Genomic DNA, 16,492 nt, shown 5'->3' with positions numbered 1-16,492 from the left:
GTCTCTTTGAAAAGAAGACAGATTTATCGTGTGGAAAACAGATTCCAAACTCTCCACGCAAGAGAAAGTTATTCATATGAAGTATGAAAACAACTTGACAAAAAAAGTTGTGATTTTTAAAGGGATCTGATGACTTGATGTTTCAAAATACTTCTTGATTGCTTTTAAACAACAATTTAAAGAAATCTGATGCTTCATACTTACTCCATAATTGCTTTTAAATAGACTGAACTTTAAAATCATCTCTTCAGAGTCAAGCTTAAACTGTAATGGTTTGGTTTTGACACATAGATATATATACATTTGTGCATAGTGGGGTTAAATTAGAGTTAAGTCTAGATTTAAATTAAAAAATGTTATGCTATTAATAATTAATAAAAATTATGATTTTGAAAATACCATTTATCTGTGACATATTCCTGCTGGTTTAGTTTTGTACCAGTGGCTCTTAATATCAAAGGAAGATGTTCAACTAGATACCACCTTTTGCATTGTCTCAAAACACTTTTCCACGGTAACCATTATTATATTCCAGAAAGATGCCACCTTCCGACCACACACTCTGTTTCGGAAATAATAGAAGATGTTGAAAATCCCAGAAAGATAGCCAGCATCTGTAGAGAGACAGTCAGGCATGGCGAGCGATGTTGATTATAGGACAAATAGTGGCAGAAGACCAAGAAATTCTGCTATTCTTCAAAAGGACGGCATGTGACCTTTTCTGAACTTAAGTTTATTGCCACATGTGCTAAAATGCAGTGATATTTCTCTTGTGTGCAGTTAAAAGTCTGAGTACAGAGAAAGATCGTGGTACAGAGCAAAGACAACATAATTTTGCTATTGTGAAGTTCATTCAGGTGTCTGCCCTTCAATCTCCTGGTGCATGATCTGACAGCTGAGAATCTTTTACCCAGGAGCAAGGGTTGAAGAGAATGTGGCTGGATTGGGATGAGTCTTTTCAGAAGCTGGTTGCCTTTCCAAGTCAGTGGGATGTATAGATAAAGTCCTTGGAGGGGAGGGGGTGGGTGTGATGGCCTGAGCTATGCTCAGAACTCTCTGCAGCTTCTCATAGACGTGGGTGAAGCAGCTTCCCATTCCACTTAGTGATGCACCCCGGCAGGATTCTTTCAGTAGCTTCTCATGGACGAAGGTGAAGCAACGTCCCATCCCACATAGTGATGCACCCTGGCAGGATTCTTTCAGTAGCTTCTCATGGATGTAGGTGAAGCAGCTTCCCATCCCATGTAACGATGCACCCTGACAGGGTTCTTTCAGTTTTTCACCTGCAGAAGATGTTAAGGGATACAGGTAACCTGCCACATTTCCTCAGGCCTCTGGGCAAATCGGGTGCTAGTGGACTCTCTTGGTCATTGCATCGATGGATAAGGACAGATCATGGAAATGTTTACTCCTCGGAACATAAAACTCTACCGTCTCTACCTTATCACCACTGATGTATTCAGGAAGTGAGCTAGGGCAAACCAACGTAAGACATACACAGTAAATGGTAGGGCACTTAGGAATGTGGAGGAGCTGAGAGAAATGAGAATACAGGTAGATTGTTCCCTGAAGGCGGAGTCGCAGGTGGACAGGGTTGTAAAGAAAGCTTTTGGCATCTTAGCCTTTATAAATCTAAATATTGAGTTTAGGAGTTGGGATGTTATGTTGAAGTTGTTTAAGACATTGCTGGGGCCAAGTATGGAATATTGTGTGCAGTTCTGGGCGCCCAACTCCAGGAAGGATATCGATAAGATTGAAAGAGGGCAGAGAAGATTAACTAGGATGTTACCAGGTCTTCAGGAGTCGAGTTACAGGGAAAGATTAGGACTATTCCATGGAATACAAAAGAATGAGGGGAGATTTGATTGAGGTTTACAAAATTATGAGAGGTGTAGAAGGAATGGATGGAGTAGGGTTTTTTCCCACTTAGATTAGGGGAGATAAATACAAAGGTCATAGTTTTAAGATGAAAGGGAGAGGTTTAGGGGGAACATTAGGGGGAAGTTTATTCACTCAGAGAGTGGTGGGGGTGTGGAATAAGTTGCCATCTGATGTGAATGTGGGCTCAATCTTGTGTTTTAAGAATAAATTGGATAAATATATGGATGGGAGAGGCCTGGAGGGTTATAGAATGGGAGCAGTCAGTGGGATTAGTAAAATGATGGTCAGCACAGACTAGAAGGGCCGAATGGCCTGTTTTCCTGTGCTGTAGTGTTCTATGGTTCTAACACTTTCTTAGTGTTATATAATGAAATGTTGCTGCAGCAGCAGCAGCGGCCCCGGCCCCGGTCCGGGCGAAGGGTAGACGGCGGCGGCCCCGATACGGGCAGGAGCAAGGGGGAGACGGCGGCCCCGGCCTCGGTCGAGTGAGGCAGGCGGAGGCCCCGGTCCGGGCAGGGAGTGGGAGGCGGTGGCCCCAGTCCAGGCACAGGGTGAACTGCGGCGGCCTCGGCCCCGGTCCGGGCAGTATGGACCGACCTAGGAGGGGAGGCAGGCCCCTCCAGCCCGGGTAAGAAACCTGCATAGGAGAAGGCCACTCCGATATAAAACCTACGACCCAAGGACCTCGCTGCCACGTCCCAGCTTGCTTGGCCACGGCACACGAACCATGGGTGTAAAGGGTGGGGCCAGTACTGCGCGCACTGCACTCCACCTAAAAGCTCCTTTGCGCAGGCCCGAGGACAGGTCCACGTCCTCCCCCTCCACGTCCTCCCCCTCCACGTCCTCCCCCTCCACGTCCTCCCCCTCCACGTCCTCCCCCTCAAAAGATGCTCACAAACTCAAGCTAGCATGCTGGAACATCAGAACCATGCTAGACAAGACCGACAGCCACCGACCTGAACGTCGGTCTGCCCTCATTGCACATGAACTCCTCAGACTTGACATCGACATAGCCGCTCTCAGTGAAGTCCGCCTGGCAGATGTAGGCAGCCTCCAAGAACACGGCGCGGGCTACACACTCTACTGGTCTGGCAAGCCTTCGGATGAACGATGCCTATCTGGTGTAGGCTTCATGGTCAAGAGCTTCATTGCCTCCAAACTCGAAAACCTTCCGACAGGCCTCTCGGACCGAATCATGTCCATGCGACTCCCACTTCAAAACAAGCGTCACATCACCCTCATCAGTGTCTATGCTCCAACCCTCCAGGCGGAACCAGCAGAAAAGAACAAGTTCTACACCGACCTGCGCAACCTCATCCAACGTACCCCTACAGCCGACAAGGTTGTCATCCTGGGCGACTTCAACGCTCGTGTCGGCAAAGACTCAGAAACCTGGCCAGGAATCCTGGGCAAGCATGGCGTCGGCAAGTGCAACGACAATGGGCGCCTCCTGTTGGAGCTCTGCGCAGAACAGCGGCTTGTCATTACAAACACCCTTTTTCAGCAGAGGGACAGCCTTAAGACCACCTGGATGCATCCCCGATCCAAACACTGGCACCTCCTGGACTACATCCTGGTGCGAGAAAGTGACAAACGAGATGTGCTCCACACCAGGGTCATGCCTAGCGCGGAATGCCACACTGACCACCGGCTGGTTCGCTGCAAGCTCAACCTTCACTTCAAGCCAAAGCCCAGGAACAGTAAAGCCCCCAGAAAGAGGTTCAATGTTGGAAAACTGCAGTCAGACGAAGCGAGAGGAAACTTCCAGGCAAACCTCAAAGCAAAGCTCGACGTTGCAACCCGCCTCACGGACCCGTCCCCTGAAACCCTCTGGGATCAGTTGAAGGCTACCATACTGCAATCCACTGAAGAGGTACTGGGCTTCTCCTCCAGGAAAAACAAGGACTGGTTTGACGAAAACAGCCAGGAAATCCAGGAGCTGCTGGCAAAGAAGCGAGCTGCCCACCAGGCTCACCTTACAAAGCCGTCCTGTCCAGAGAAGAAACAAGCCTTCCGTCGCGCATGCAGCCATCTTCAGCGCAAACTCCGGGAGATCCAAAATGAGTGGTGGACTAGCCTCGCCAAACGAACACAGCTCAGCGCGGACATTGGCGACTTCAGGGGTTTCTACGAGGCTCTAAAGGCTGTGTACGGCCCCTCACCCCAAGTCCAAAGCCCGCTGCGCAGCTCAGACGGCAAAGTCCTCCTCAGCGACAAGATCTCCATCCTCAACCGATGGTCAGAACACTTCCAATCTCTTTTCAGTACCAACCGCTCAGTCCAAGATTCCGCCCTGCTCCAGCTCCCTCAACAGCCCCTAAGGCTAGAGCTGGATGAGGTTCCCACCCTGGATGAGACATATAAGGCAATCGAACAACTGAAAAGTGGCAAAGCAGCAGGTATGGATGGAATCCCCCCAGAAGTCTGGAAGGCTGGCGGCAAAACTCTGCATGCCAAACTGCATGAGTTTTTCAAGCTTTGTTGGGACCAAGGTAAACTGCCTCAGGATCTTCGTGATGCCACCATCATCACCCTGTACAAAAACAAAGGCGAGAAATCAGACTGCTCAAACTACAGGGGAATCACGTTGCTCTCCATTGCAGGCAAAATCTTCGCTAGGATTCTACTAAATAGAATAATACCTAGTGTCGCTGAGAATATTCTCCCAGAATCACAGTGCGGCTTTCGCGCAAACAGAGGAACCACTGACATGGTCTTTGCCCTCAGACAGCTCCAAGAAAAGTGCAGAGAACAAAACAAAGGACTCTACATCACCTTTGTTGACCTCACCAAAGCCTTCGACACCGTGAGCAGGAAAGGGCTTTGGCAAATACTAGAGCGCATCGGATGTCCCCCAAAGTTCCTCAACATGATTATCCAACTGCACGAAAACCAACAAGGTCGGGTCAGATACAGCAATGAGCTCTCTGAACCCTTCTCCATTAACAATGGCGTGAAGCAAGGCTGTGTTCTCGCACCAACCCTCTTTTCAATCTTCTTCAGCATGATGCTGAACCAAGCCATGAAAGACCCCAACAATGAAGACGCTGTTTACATCCGGTACCGCACGGATGGCAGTCTCTTCAATCTGAGGCGCCTGCAAGCTCACACCAAGACACAAGAGAAACTTGTCCGTGAACTACTCTTTGCAGATGATGCCGCTTTAGTTGCCCATTCAGAGCCAGCTCTTCAGCGCTTGACGTCCTGCTTTGCGGAAACTGCCAAAATGTTTGGCCTGGAAGTCAGCCTGAAGAAAACTGAGGTCCTCCATCAGCCAGCTCCCCACCATGACTACCAGCCCCCCCACATCTCCATCGGGCACACAAAACTCAAAACGGTCAACCAGTTTACCTATCTCGGCTGCACCATTTCATCAGATGCAAGGATCGACAATGAGATAGACAACAGACTCGCCAAGGCAAATAGCGCCTTTGGAAGACTACACAAAAGAGTCTGGAAAAACAACCAACTGAAAAACCTCACAAAGATAAGCGTATACAGAGCCGTTGTCATACCCACACTCCTGTTCGGCTCCGAATCATGGGTCCTCTACCGGCACCACCTACGGCTCCTAGAACGCTTCCACCAGCGTTGTCTCCGCTCCATCCTCAACATCCATTGGAGCGCTCACACCCCTAACGTCGAGGTACTCGAGATGGCAGAGGTCGACAGCATCGAGTCCACGCTGCTGAAGATCCAGCTGCGCTGGATGGGTCACGTCGCCAGAATGGAGGACCATCGCCTTCCCAAGATCGTATTATATGGCGAGCTCTCCACTGGCCACCGTGACAGAGGTGCACCAAAGAAAAGGTACAAGGACTGCCTAAAGAAATCTCTTGGTGCCTGCCACATTGACCACCGCCAGTGGGCTGATAACGCCTCAAACCGTGCATCTTGGCGCCTCACAGTTTGGCGGGCAGCAGCCTCCTTTGAAGAAGACCGCAGAGCCCACCTCACTGACAAAAGGCAAAGGAGGAAAAACCCAACACCCAACCCCAACCAACCAATTTTCCCTTGCAACCGCTGCAATCGTGTCTGCCTGTCCCGCATCGGACTGGTCAGCCACAAACGAGCCTGCAGCTGACGTGGACTTTTTACCCCCTCCATAAATCTTCGTCCGCGAAGCCAAGCCAAAGAAAGAGAAAAAAAGAATAATGAAATGTATTTCTCTGAATGTGTCCATTCCAGTTTGTTGTGCATCATTCTGAAAATTTGACTTCAGGAATAACAACTGACATAATTTCCACGTCCCAGATGCCCTTGAAGATACTGTGAACCACAACAGCAAAACAATAGTGTTTCGATAAAGGATTTCAGCTCAGAATGTTGACCATTCTTTTTCTTCCACTGATGCAGTTCCACCCGCTGAGTTTCTCAAGGAGACATGTTTAGCTTTAGCTTCAAATTCCAGTGTCTACAGTCTCCTGTGTGTCTCTGAGCCACAATCACAGCCTGGGTCACTGGCTCGAGAGTAACTGCGAGGGAACCCACATACTGTTCAAGAGAAGCCAAGAATTCTTATTCCAGAATGTTTTGGATCTCAGCCCCTTGGCAGCATTATGGTCTTGCAATTTGCTGAAGAACAAATACCTGTTCTTTCAGCTATGCCACCAGTGGAATTCAGGAACACAAGGGCAGCAGTCTTTTCCCAGTCTTTGTACCCATGATGAGCTCATCGACATCATCCACTTTGCTGCCCATGCTACAAGCCTACACAAGCAAGGCCCCTCAACTCTTCCTCCGTTACAATGATGTCTACTTTGGCGCTGCCTCATGTACCCATGTTGAGATCATCAACTTTATCCTCTGTGCTGCCAACTTCAACCTTGATCTCAAATTCACTTGCTCTATCTCTAGCAACGCTCTCCCTTTCCTCAATTCTCTGTCTCCATCTCATGAGACAAACTCTCATTAAACATCAACAAACCCACCAACTCCCACAGCTACCTCGACTATACCTCTTCCCACCCTGTGTAAGGATTCCATTCCATTCTCTCAATTCCTCTGTCCCCATCGCATCTGCACCCAGGATGAGGACTTCCATGCTGGATCATTAGATATATCCTACTCCAAACAACGTGGCTTTCCCTCTACCACCATGAACTTGGCACTCATCCGCATATCCTCCATTACCTACATTATCTTCCCTGGCCCCCTCCACCCCACGCTCAACAAAGACAGGATTCCTCTTGTCCTCACCTACCACCAGCATCCGTATCCAACACATCCTCCACCATTTCCACTACCTACTATATGATCCCACCACCAGACACATATTCACCTCTCTCTACCTTCCACAGGGACCTCTCCCTCTGTGACTCCCTTGACCACTCATCCCTCCCTACCAATTGTCCCCTTGGAACCTACCCCTGTGAACAAAGGAGATGCTCTGCCCACACCTCATCCCTCACCATCATTCAGGGCCCAAAACAGACCTTCCAAGTGAAAGACGTGAATCTGCGGGGGTCATCTACTGCATCTAATGCTCCCTTGTGGTCTCCTCTACATTCAAGAGACTGGACACACACTGGGAGATTGCTTTGTTGAGCACCTTGGCTCTGTCCACCACAATAGTGTAGCTCTCTCAGTAGCCGCCCCCATTTCAGTTCTCTTGCTGACATGTGTGTCCATGGTCTTGTGCACTTCCAGACTGAGACCACCCCCAAATTGGAGGAACAACACCTCATCTTTCAACTTGGCACTTTCCAACTGGATGGCATTAACATAGACTTTTCTGGCTTTTATTAACTGCACCCCCCCCCAACTCATTTGTAGTAATGATGTTCCAGCCATATTTGGAAAGATGAAGTCTCCCATCACAACAAGCCTGTTATTTATGCACCATTCCACAATCTGCCTACTTATCTGCTCCTCAATATCCTGAGAGTTATTTGGAGGTCTAAAGACAACTCCCAATAGAGTGATTTCTCCCTTCCTGCTTCTGACTTCCACCCACACTGCCTCAGTAGACAATCCCTCCACAATGTCCTCCCCTGCTGCAGCAGCGATACTATCCCTGATTGGTAATGTTACTCCTTCCCATCTTTTACCTCCCTTTCAAAACATCTAAACCCAGATACCTGCATCAGTCCTGTCCTGTGTCAGCCAAGTCTCTGCAATGTCACGACATTGTAATTCCATGTTCTGCTCCATGCTCTAAATTCATCTCCCATATTCCTAATACATCTAGCATTAAAGTAAAAATGTTTCAAACCCTCCAAATAATTGCATTTATGCTCCCTCTACTCTTCTCCTTCCTCACCATCTCACTATACATTGCATCAACCTTTCCATCTGCCCTATTCTCTGCCCTATCTGTTCCTCATCCTCCTGCCAAAATAATTTAAACTTTCCCCAACAGATCTACAAACCTGTCTGCCAGGATAATTGTTCACTTCCAGTGCAAGTATAACCTGTCCTTCTTGTACAGATCATACCTTCCCCAGAAAAAATCCCAATGGTCCAGAAATCTGAGCCCATGACCCCTCCACTAATTCTTCGGCCATGGATTCATCCACCATATCATCCTATTCTTACCCTCACTGGAGCTTGGCACAGGCAGAAATCCTGAGATTCTTACCTCGCTCCCTGTCTTCACGACTTCATTTCTTTTCTTACTTTCTGTATATTTTGCACTACAAATGTTACAAGATCAAACCAGCAACCACAAAGAAGGAATATCACACAGGGGTAAAGATGAACAATTACTTTATTAACAAAAATTCACCTTCAAATTTTAATCCAAAATTCCCCCCCTTTTATAACAATGCCCACTGGTTACTATGCAAATGTCTATAACAGTGTAAAACTAATAAATTCCCCAGCCTAAAATATACATAATCAAAGTCTAAGCTACACTTCCAACCAGCCCACAGAAAAACTTAGACACAAAACACACAAAACTCACAAAACTTAGATCTCAACCGAAGCAAAGATCATAAACAAAATTCAGTTTGTTTGGTAAACTGAAGCCAAAAGATCTTTGAGGGAGAGAGAGAGAAAGAGCACAAAATTCGAAGTTGTCTTGGTCCAGATCCTTCTGGCTGCCTTTGGAATGTACATCCTTTTTTGAAATGCCCAACATTCTAAACTGTCCTCCAGACCATGACTCATGCACTGGGCCTTCTTCCACTCCACAGCACCACCCAGTGGTGGTTTATTATCCAAGTCCAGAATTTTTTTCATTTTCTGCACATGCTCAGTCTGTCTCCCACTCTCTCAGCAGTCCACATTCACCTTGGCTCTCTAAGGCAAACTGTCTTAACATAAAACCACACAACACATAAGCCAATACACAACACAGAACTCTAACACAAGTCAACCGGCACATAACTAAACCTTTTTTTTCAGGCTAATTTTAAGGGTTTTATGGTATATCCAGTGAATAAGTTGACCCCCATTTTTCAGGTTGTCTGGGCCTCCCAGGAACAACCCAGAATTTTAAACCCCCCCCATCACAAGTAACAAAGCTAAAAATTAGTTTAAAAAACCCTCAGCCTACCAGACAACAACGGCCTCGGACCATGTAGAAGGACCAGTGACCAGTGCACCCCCGCGGGGGAAAGAACCTCAGCCTACCGAACAGGAGCAGCGACGGCGATGAAAGGGACCCAGGTAGGAGCAGTTATGATGGTGCCTAGCTGTGGGGAGGTGTTAGGGAGCAGTGGAGCTGGCAGTGGGGAGGTGTTGGGGAGGGGTGTCAGGGAGCGGTGGGGAGGTGTCAGGGACCGGCAGTGGGGAGGTGTCAGGGAGCAGTGGAGCTGGCGGTGGGGAGGTGTCGGGGAGCGGCGGAGCCAGTGCTGGGGATGTGTCAGGGAGTGATGGCGCCGGCGGTGGGGAGGTGTCAAGGACTGGCGGAGCTGGTGCTTGGGAGGTGTCAGGGAGCGGTGGAGCCAACGGTGGGGAGGTCCTTCCAGCATCGACTTATACACCGAATTGACGTCAATCTGGTTTTATCAGTGAATTTAAGGACTCAAAATGATATCCGGTGTTAAGTCAACCCCTCCTTTTTGAGAGATTTTTAGGGTTTCATGGCTTGACCTACACACCAAAATATACAATATGTCATTGATATGTAGAAATATGCTCCACGCCTTCTGGCTGTTCACCTACCCTTTTCAGGATGCATGCACCTGATCAGAGACGTCCCTGACCCTGACGACTGGGAGGCACAATCCATCCAGGAGACCTTTTCCTGCCCAGAGAATTTCTTGTCTGTTCCTTTAACTATTGAATCCCCTATCACTACTGCTACCCTTTTCTCCCTCCTTCCCTTCTGAGCCACAAAGCCAGAGACCTGGTCACTTAGGCTTTGTCCTAGTGGATGGTCCTCCCAACAGTATTCGATAGAGTACTTATTATTGAGGGGAAGAGCCACAAGGAGACCCTGCACAACCTGCCTGCCTGCCTTTCCTTTCCCTCTCCTAACAAGACACCCCACCCCCTGCCTCCTGCTGTTTTGGAACAACTACCTCCCTGTAGCTCTTGTGTATAAACTCCTCTGTCTGCCATACCAACTGAAGGTCATCGAGCTGCGTCTCCAGTTCCCTAACACCATCTATAAGGAGCTGCCTCTTAATGCACTTTACGCAGATGTAGCTGTCAGAGAGATGAGAAGTCTCCCAGAATTCCCACGTCTCACACGACAAACAGTCCACGAACCCCATTACCATTCTAACTACTCTCACCTTGTCACTGCAATATAAAGGTCAAAGAATAATTAATAATAAACCCTCATCAGAGTCTTATCGTCATTCAAATGTCATTAGATATGGGGATAGTGCCGGAGGATTGGCGCATTGCGCATGTGGTTCCGTTATTTAAAAAGGGTTCAAAGAGGAAGCCTGGCAACTATCGGCCTGTAAGTTTGACGTCTGTGGTAGGTAAATTAATGGAGAAAATTCTTAGAGATAGTACTTATAAACATCTGGATAGACAGGGTCTGATCAGGAGCACTCAACATGGATTTGTGGGAGGAAGGTCATGTTTGACCAATCTGATTGAATTTTTTGAAGAGTTGACTAGGAATGTGGATGAGGGTAGTGCAGTGGATGTTGTCTATATGGACTTCAGTAAGGCCTTCGATAAGGTACCAAATGGAAGGTTAGTTAGGAAGGTGCAGTCTTTAGGTATAAATTTTAAGATAGTCAAATGGATTGAACATTGGCTGAATGGGAGAGGCCAGAGAGTGGTAGTGGATAATTGTCTGTCAGGTTGGAGGCCGGTGACCAGTGGTGTGCCTCAAGGATCTGTATTGGGCCCATTGTTGTTCGTTATATACATTAATGATCTAGATGATGGGGTGGAGAATTGGATTAGTAAATATGCAGACGATACTAAGATAGGTGGAATAGTGGATAATGAAGAAGGTTTTCAAGGAGTGCAGAGGGATTTGGGCTGCTTAGAAAAGTGGGCTGAAAAATGGCAGATGGAATTTAATGCTGATAAGTGTGAGGTGCTTCATTTTGGTAAGAAGAATCAGAACAGGACATACGTGGTAAATGGGAGAGCATTGAGGAATACAGAAGAGCAGAAAGATTTAGGAGTAACGGTACATCGTTCCCTGAAGGTAGAAACTCACATGAATAGGGTGGTGAAGAAGGCTTTTAGTATGCTGGCCTTTATCAATCATTGCATGGAATATAGGAGTTGGGAGGTGATGTTGAGATTGTATAAGACGTTGGTGCGGCCTAATTTGGAGTTCTGTGTGCAGTTCTGGTCGCCTAATTATAGGAAGGATATAAACAGAGTGGAGAGAGTGCAGAGAAGGTTGACCAGAATGTTACCTGGGTTTAAGCATCTAGAGTATAGGGAGAGATTGGACAGATTAGGTCTTTATTCTTTGGAGCATAGAAGGTTGAGAGGGGATTTGATAGAAATATTTAAGATTATGAAAGGGATAGACAGAGTGGATGTGGATAGACTATTTGCGTTAAGAGGAGGAAAGATTAAAACAAGAGGACATGAGTTAAGAATTAAGGGGCAGAGGTTTAGAGGTAACATGAGGGGGAACTTCGTTACTCAGAGAGTGGTAGACGTGTGGAATGAGCTTCCAGGAGAGATAGTGGCGGCGGAGTCAATTGTATTATTTAAGAAAAGGTTGGACAGGTATATGGATGAGAAGAAGATGGAGGGTTATGGGCATTGTGCAGGGAGGTGGGACTAGAGAGGGGTGTTTGGTTCGGTGCGGACTAGAAGGGCCTAATGGCCTGTTTCCGTGCTGTAATTGTTATGTTATGTTATCTCTGCCTCTTCTCTCCAAACCCTTTTCAGCCAAAGTCCCACTCTAACTCTGGTCCACTCATATGATAGCCACTCCCGTGATGGCTGCTCCACTTATACCACTCATCTATTTAAAGCACTCTGCTCTCACACTCCAATTCCAAACCCCTTCACTGTGTTTGCACGGTTGGATCTGTTAGCAGGGTTATATCCCTGGAGTTGCTCCACTACCAATGTTAGTTGACTCTCATGAATTGTCTGTCCTTAAAACTCTTTTAAAGAGCTGAACAAGCCCCTCATCAGGCAGCAAGGGGAAGACAGTCACAAGTCCCTGTACGTGTGTCCTTTCATTGCATGTTTTTGAAAGATAAATTTTTCAGCCCATTAGTGTTGCAAAACTATGACATAAACAGCTGTCCTGAAGACCACAGAGCTGAAGCAGGATGAGTAATATTGCATCAATCATTCACTCTTCACTCAGGGTTTAATTAGAATTGGTCCTTGCATTTAAACCCATCAGCAGCGTTTGCTCCCCTACATATCAGTTGCATTCCTCCCAGGATCTGGAATTCATCTTTACTGGATATACTGAGTCAATTGGAACAAAGCTCCAGCAATGCCACGGCTAACATTATTATTCATGGGCTGATATGGCTTTCCAGTGGAACTAAAACATAAAGGGTGGTTTGGGTAATTATTGAAACATATTGGGGATAAAGTGGCTGAATCTCAGCTTTGTTTTTATGATGCACTAATTTACTTTTACCTTGACCTCATCTGACCCCTCTCTTGTTCAGTGGAGATCAGCAATTTCTTTGAAGAAGCACACAATAAAATCATTGAATGTGTGATTTACTGGTTTCTTGGTACCAAGCAAATCTCATTAAGGTAATGGAAAGGTTTTGTTAGAAACAGCTGAGCAATGTGCTGAGGAACATATTCTGGCAACAAATTGTTCAGAGATAAATCTGAGGCAAAGCTTTATAAAACACAAATGAATTGAGAACAAATGCTACAGATCAATTCCCAGTTGATGTAAAACTGCTATTTTGTTTATTCAATTTGAATTTGTACTGGTCATGGTGAATAATCCAGACCCTCCCACATGTTCCGCTCCAGTCTCAGATCCCAGTTGCTCCGTCGCCTCCACATAACAACCTACTCCCCTCCACCTTCGCATTCACACCAGCTGCCCTCCGTCTTCCAACGCAGATTCTTCTAAAACAGATTATTTTAAAAGTGAAATCCTTTTCTTCACTAGCTTTAAGGGAGAAAAACAAATTGTTACAGATGCAATAATATTATTCGGGGTGATTTTTTTTCAATAAAAGCAATTTAACTTCCAAATGTCCTGAGAGTGTTTGCAGGTGGTGAGCTGTAAGGCAGAGCAGGCAGGGTCTGTGCAGAGCTCTGCTGGACCGTCCGCAGGGGTTCGGGTTCTGCCGACGACAGCTGATGACTGGATGCAGCTCCAGCTCATTAACGTTAACAGGGAGGGCATTGCTAGTTTTGGGGTAACTGCTCTGAGAGGCAGAGGATCTGTGACAAGAAAATCTTCCTTTTATGGCTCTCATGAACTTCAATGGATAAGTGAAGGACTCATCAGTCTGAAGGACCCACACAGGGGTCGAGGGAGGTGGAGGAGTTTCTGCAGGATGGCTCTGTATGGGTGGACTGCAACATATTCAAGAACTCGTCCAGAGATTCGAATCAATATGTAAAAAGTGTCACTGACTTCATCAAGTCCTGGGGGGGATGAGTGTGTGCTCACACACATATACTGGGTAGACGAGTGTGTGCTCACACACACATACTGGGTGGATGAGTGTGTCCTCACACCTACACGCCAGGTGGACGAGTATATGTCCACACGCACATACTGGGTGGACGAGTGTGTGCTCACACACATACTGGGTGGATGAATGTGTGCTCACACGCATATACTGGGTGGACGAGTGTGTGCTCACACGCATATACTGGGTGGACAAGTGTGTGCTCACATGCACATACTGGGTGGATGAGTGTGTGCTCACACACATATACTGGGTGGATGAGTGTGTGCTCACACGTACATATTGGGGGAATGAATGTGTGCCCACACGCACATACTGGGTTGTTTCCCCAACCAGAAGCCCTAGATGAATCAGAGGGTTCTCAACCTGCTGAGGGTGAGAACAAGGGTGTTTAAGGCCGGGGATCTAGATCTCTGGTCCTCAGTGTTAGACACGCAGACATAACACACATACAGACACACAATACGTACAAGTAAATAAATATTGTTTTGCAGATACGTTCTCCTCCCATTTACCAGCACTCGGCCCAAGATTTTTTGTACCAGGCTATGCACCTGCTCATCTATGTGTGAAATTACCTCATTTCACCACCCCCTCATATAGCATATCTTAAGTTCTAATCTTGCCCCATGAAATGATCTTCCTCACATTTCCTCCAGCTCTGACACTAAACCTGTGCCCTCTGGTTTAAGGTATCCTTACTCTGGGGGAGACTTTTCTGTTGTCTATCTGGTTGTGCCTGTTGGGTATTCCATTCCCAATCAGGTTCCTTACCCTTCATTGTTCAAAGGAAAACAAACTCAGGCAACTGGAAGCCCCCTCTGCACCCTCTCCATTCCAATCCTTCTGGTCATGTATCAACTAGAGCAGCACACAATCTCTTGCTGTGTTTGACCAGTATTGTACACAGCTATGCCCTGACCCTCCCTACTCTTATATTCTTTGCATGTCTATGATGGTAGGACCTCCATGTGTCTTCATCACAATCAGATCTACTTGTGCTCTCAACTTTATGGATCCTTCATCTTCTACACTGAGTTCCTTCTGTTCCCGAGGGCCCGACCATTCATTGTGCCTGTGCTACACTCAATAGTCTCTCAAAAGTGCCTCACCTCAAACACACCAGGATTCAGTTCCTTCTGTCATTGCTCTAGCCAATTAACCAATTGATTAATGTTGTTTTGTTGCTCAAAGTGTCCTTGGATGCTGGTCTGTGTGAAGATTGCTTGCTCTCCCTGTGTGGGTTTCTTGCACATCCCAAGCACACACTGTTTGGTTGGCCAACTGGCCGCTGCAAATTTGTGGATGACATGAACAATAGAGGTGCTGTGAAGAGTAAGAAGGTTGGGCACCCCGTCTAAGCTCCTCATAACCTTATATACAGCTCTAAAGTCACTTCTCATCCTTGATCGCTCCAAAGAGTTCTGTCAACCATGCTTCAAAAAAATGTCCTCCAATCCAGGCAGCATCCTGGTAAATCTCCTCTGCATCTCTAAACCATCTACATCCTTGCTTTAATGAGGCGACCAAAGCTGAACGCAATTTCCAAGTGTGGTCCAACCTGAGTTTTATAGAGCTATGACATTACCCTATGACACAAACTCAATCCCCTGACTCATGAAGGCCAGCATAGTACCCTTTTGCTGTTCCTTTATCTGAAGTTCTTTTCCAAGTTGCCGATGACCTCAATTTGACAGTAAAAGGCCATGGAGAGAGATGTCAGTATGATAATGGTGCGCAGAATTGAAGTAGTTGGCCCTTGGAAGGTTCTTATTGTTGCAGCAAACCCAGCGAAGGTGCTCAACAAAGTGATCTCCCCATTTGTGTCCAGTCTCCCCGATGTAGAGGAGGCTCCATCAGAATCACTGGTAAATAACCCTGACAGATTCATAGATGAGGTGTTGCTTCACGTGGAAGGATGGTTTGGGGCCCTAAGATGTGGTTAGGGAGGAGGGGTAGGTGTAAGTGAAGCATTTCTAGTATTAGTCCTGCCAATCCTCACCTGCCAACCCTGACTCCAAATGCTTCTCCCACAATCTCCGTCTCTGAGCCTATTTGTCTCTTAAACTAAAGCCCATTCCTAAACACTTGTCTAATTCTCTTTCTGATACACAATGGCCCATACCTTTCCCAACTTATAACTATAGAATGCTACAGCACAGAAAACAGGCCATTCAGCCCTTCTAGTCTGTGCAAACCATTATTCTGCTAGTCCCAATGACCTGCTCCTATTCCATAAACTTCCAGGCCTCTCCCATCCATGTATCTATCCAATTTATTCTTAAAACTTAAGAGTGAATCAGCATTCACCACATCAGATGGCAGCTCATTGCACACTCCCACCACTCTCTGAGTGAAGTTCCCCCAGTGTTCCCTCTCAACCTTTCCCCTTTCACCCTAAAGCCATGACCTCTCATATTTATCTCCCCAATCTAAGTAGAAAATGCCTACTCACATCCACTCTGCCTACACCTCTCATAAACTTGCAAATCTCAAAACAATCTCCCCTTTTCTTTGTTTCAAGGAATAAATCCTAACCTGTTTAATCTTTCCCTGTAATTCAACTTTTGAAGACTTGGCAACATCCTTGTAAATCT

At 46.7% G+C, this 16,492-nt stretch overlaps 1 long non-coding RNA gene across 1 annotated transcript; it reads right to left on the bottom strand.

Moving 5' to 3' along the window:
* Positions 1-13,132: 13,132 nt before the first annotated feature.
* Positions 13,133-15,148, bottom strand: LOC138741956 (uncharacterized). The gene is made up of 2 exons (XR_011343922.1): positions 15,008-15,148; positions 13,133-13,320 (listed from the first exon to the last, which is right to left on the bottom strand). It is a non-coding gene; the product is annotated as an uncharacterized lncRNA (long non-coding RNA).
* Between the last annotated feature and the right edge of the window lie 1,344 nt (positions 15,149-16,492).

Source organism: Narcine bancroftii, chromosome 8 (genome assembly GCF_036971445.1).
Source record: "Narcine bancroftii isolate sNarBan1 chromosome 8, sNarBan1.hap1, whole genome shotgun sequence".
In the NCBI taxonomy this organism is placed as follows: Eukaryota; Metazoa; Chordata; class Chondrichthyes; order Torpediniformes; family Narcinidae; genus Narcine; species Narcine bancroftii.
Note: the sequence above shows the minus strand (reverse complement) of the source record. Positions and strands in the feature narration are given on the sequence as shown.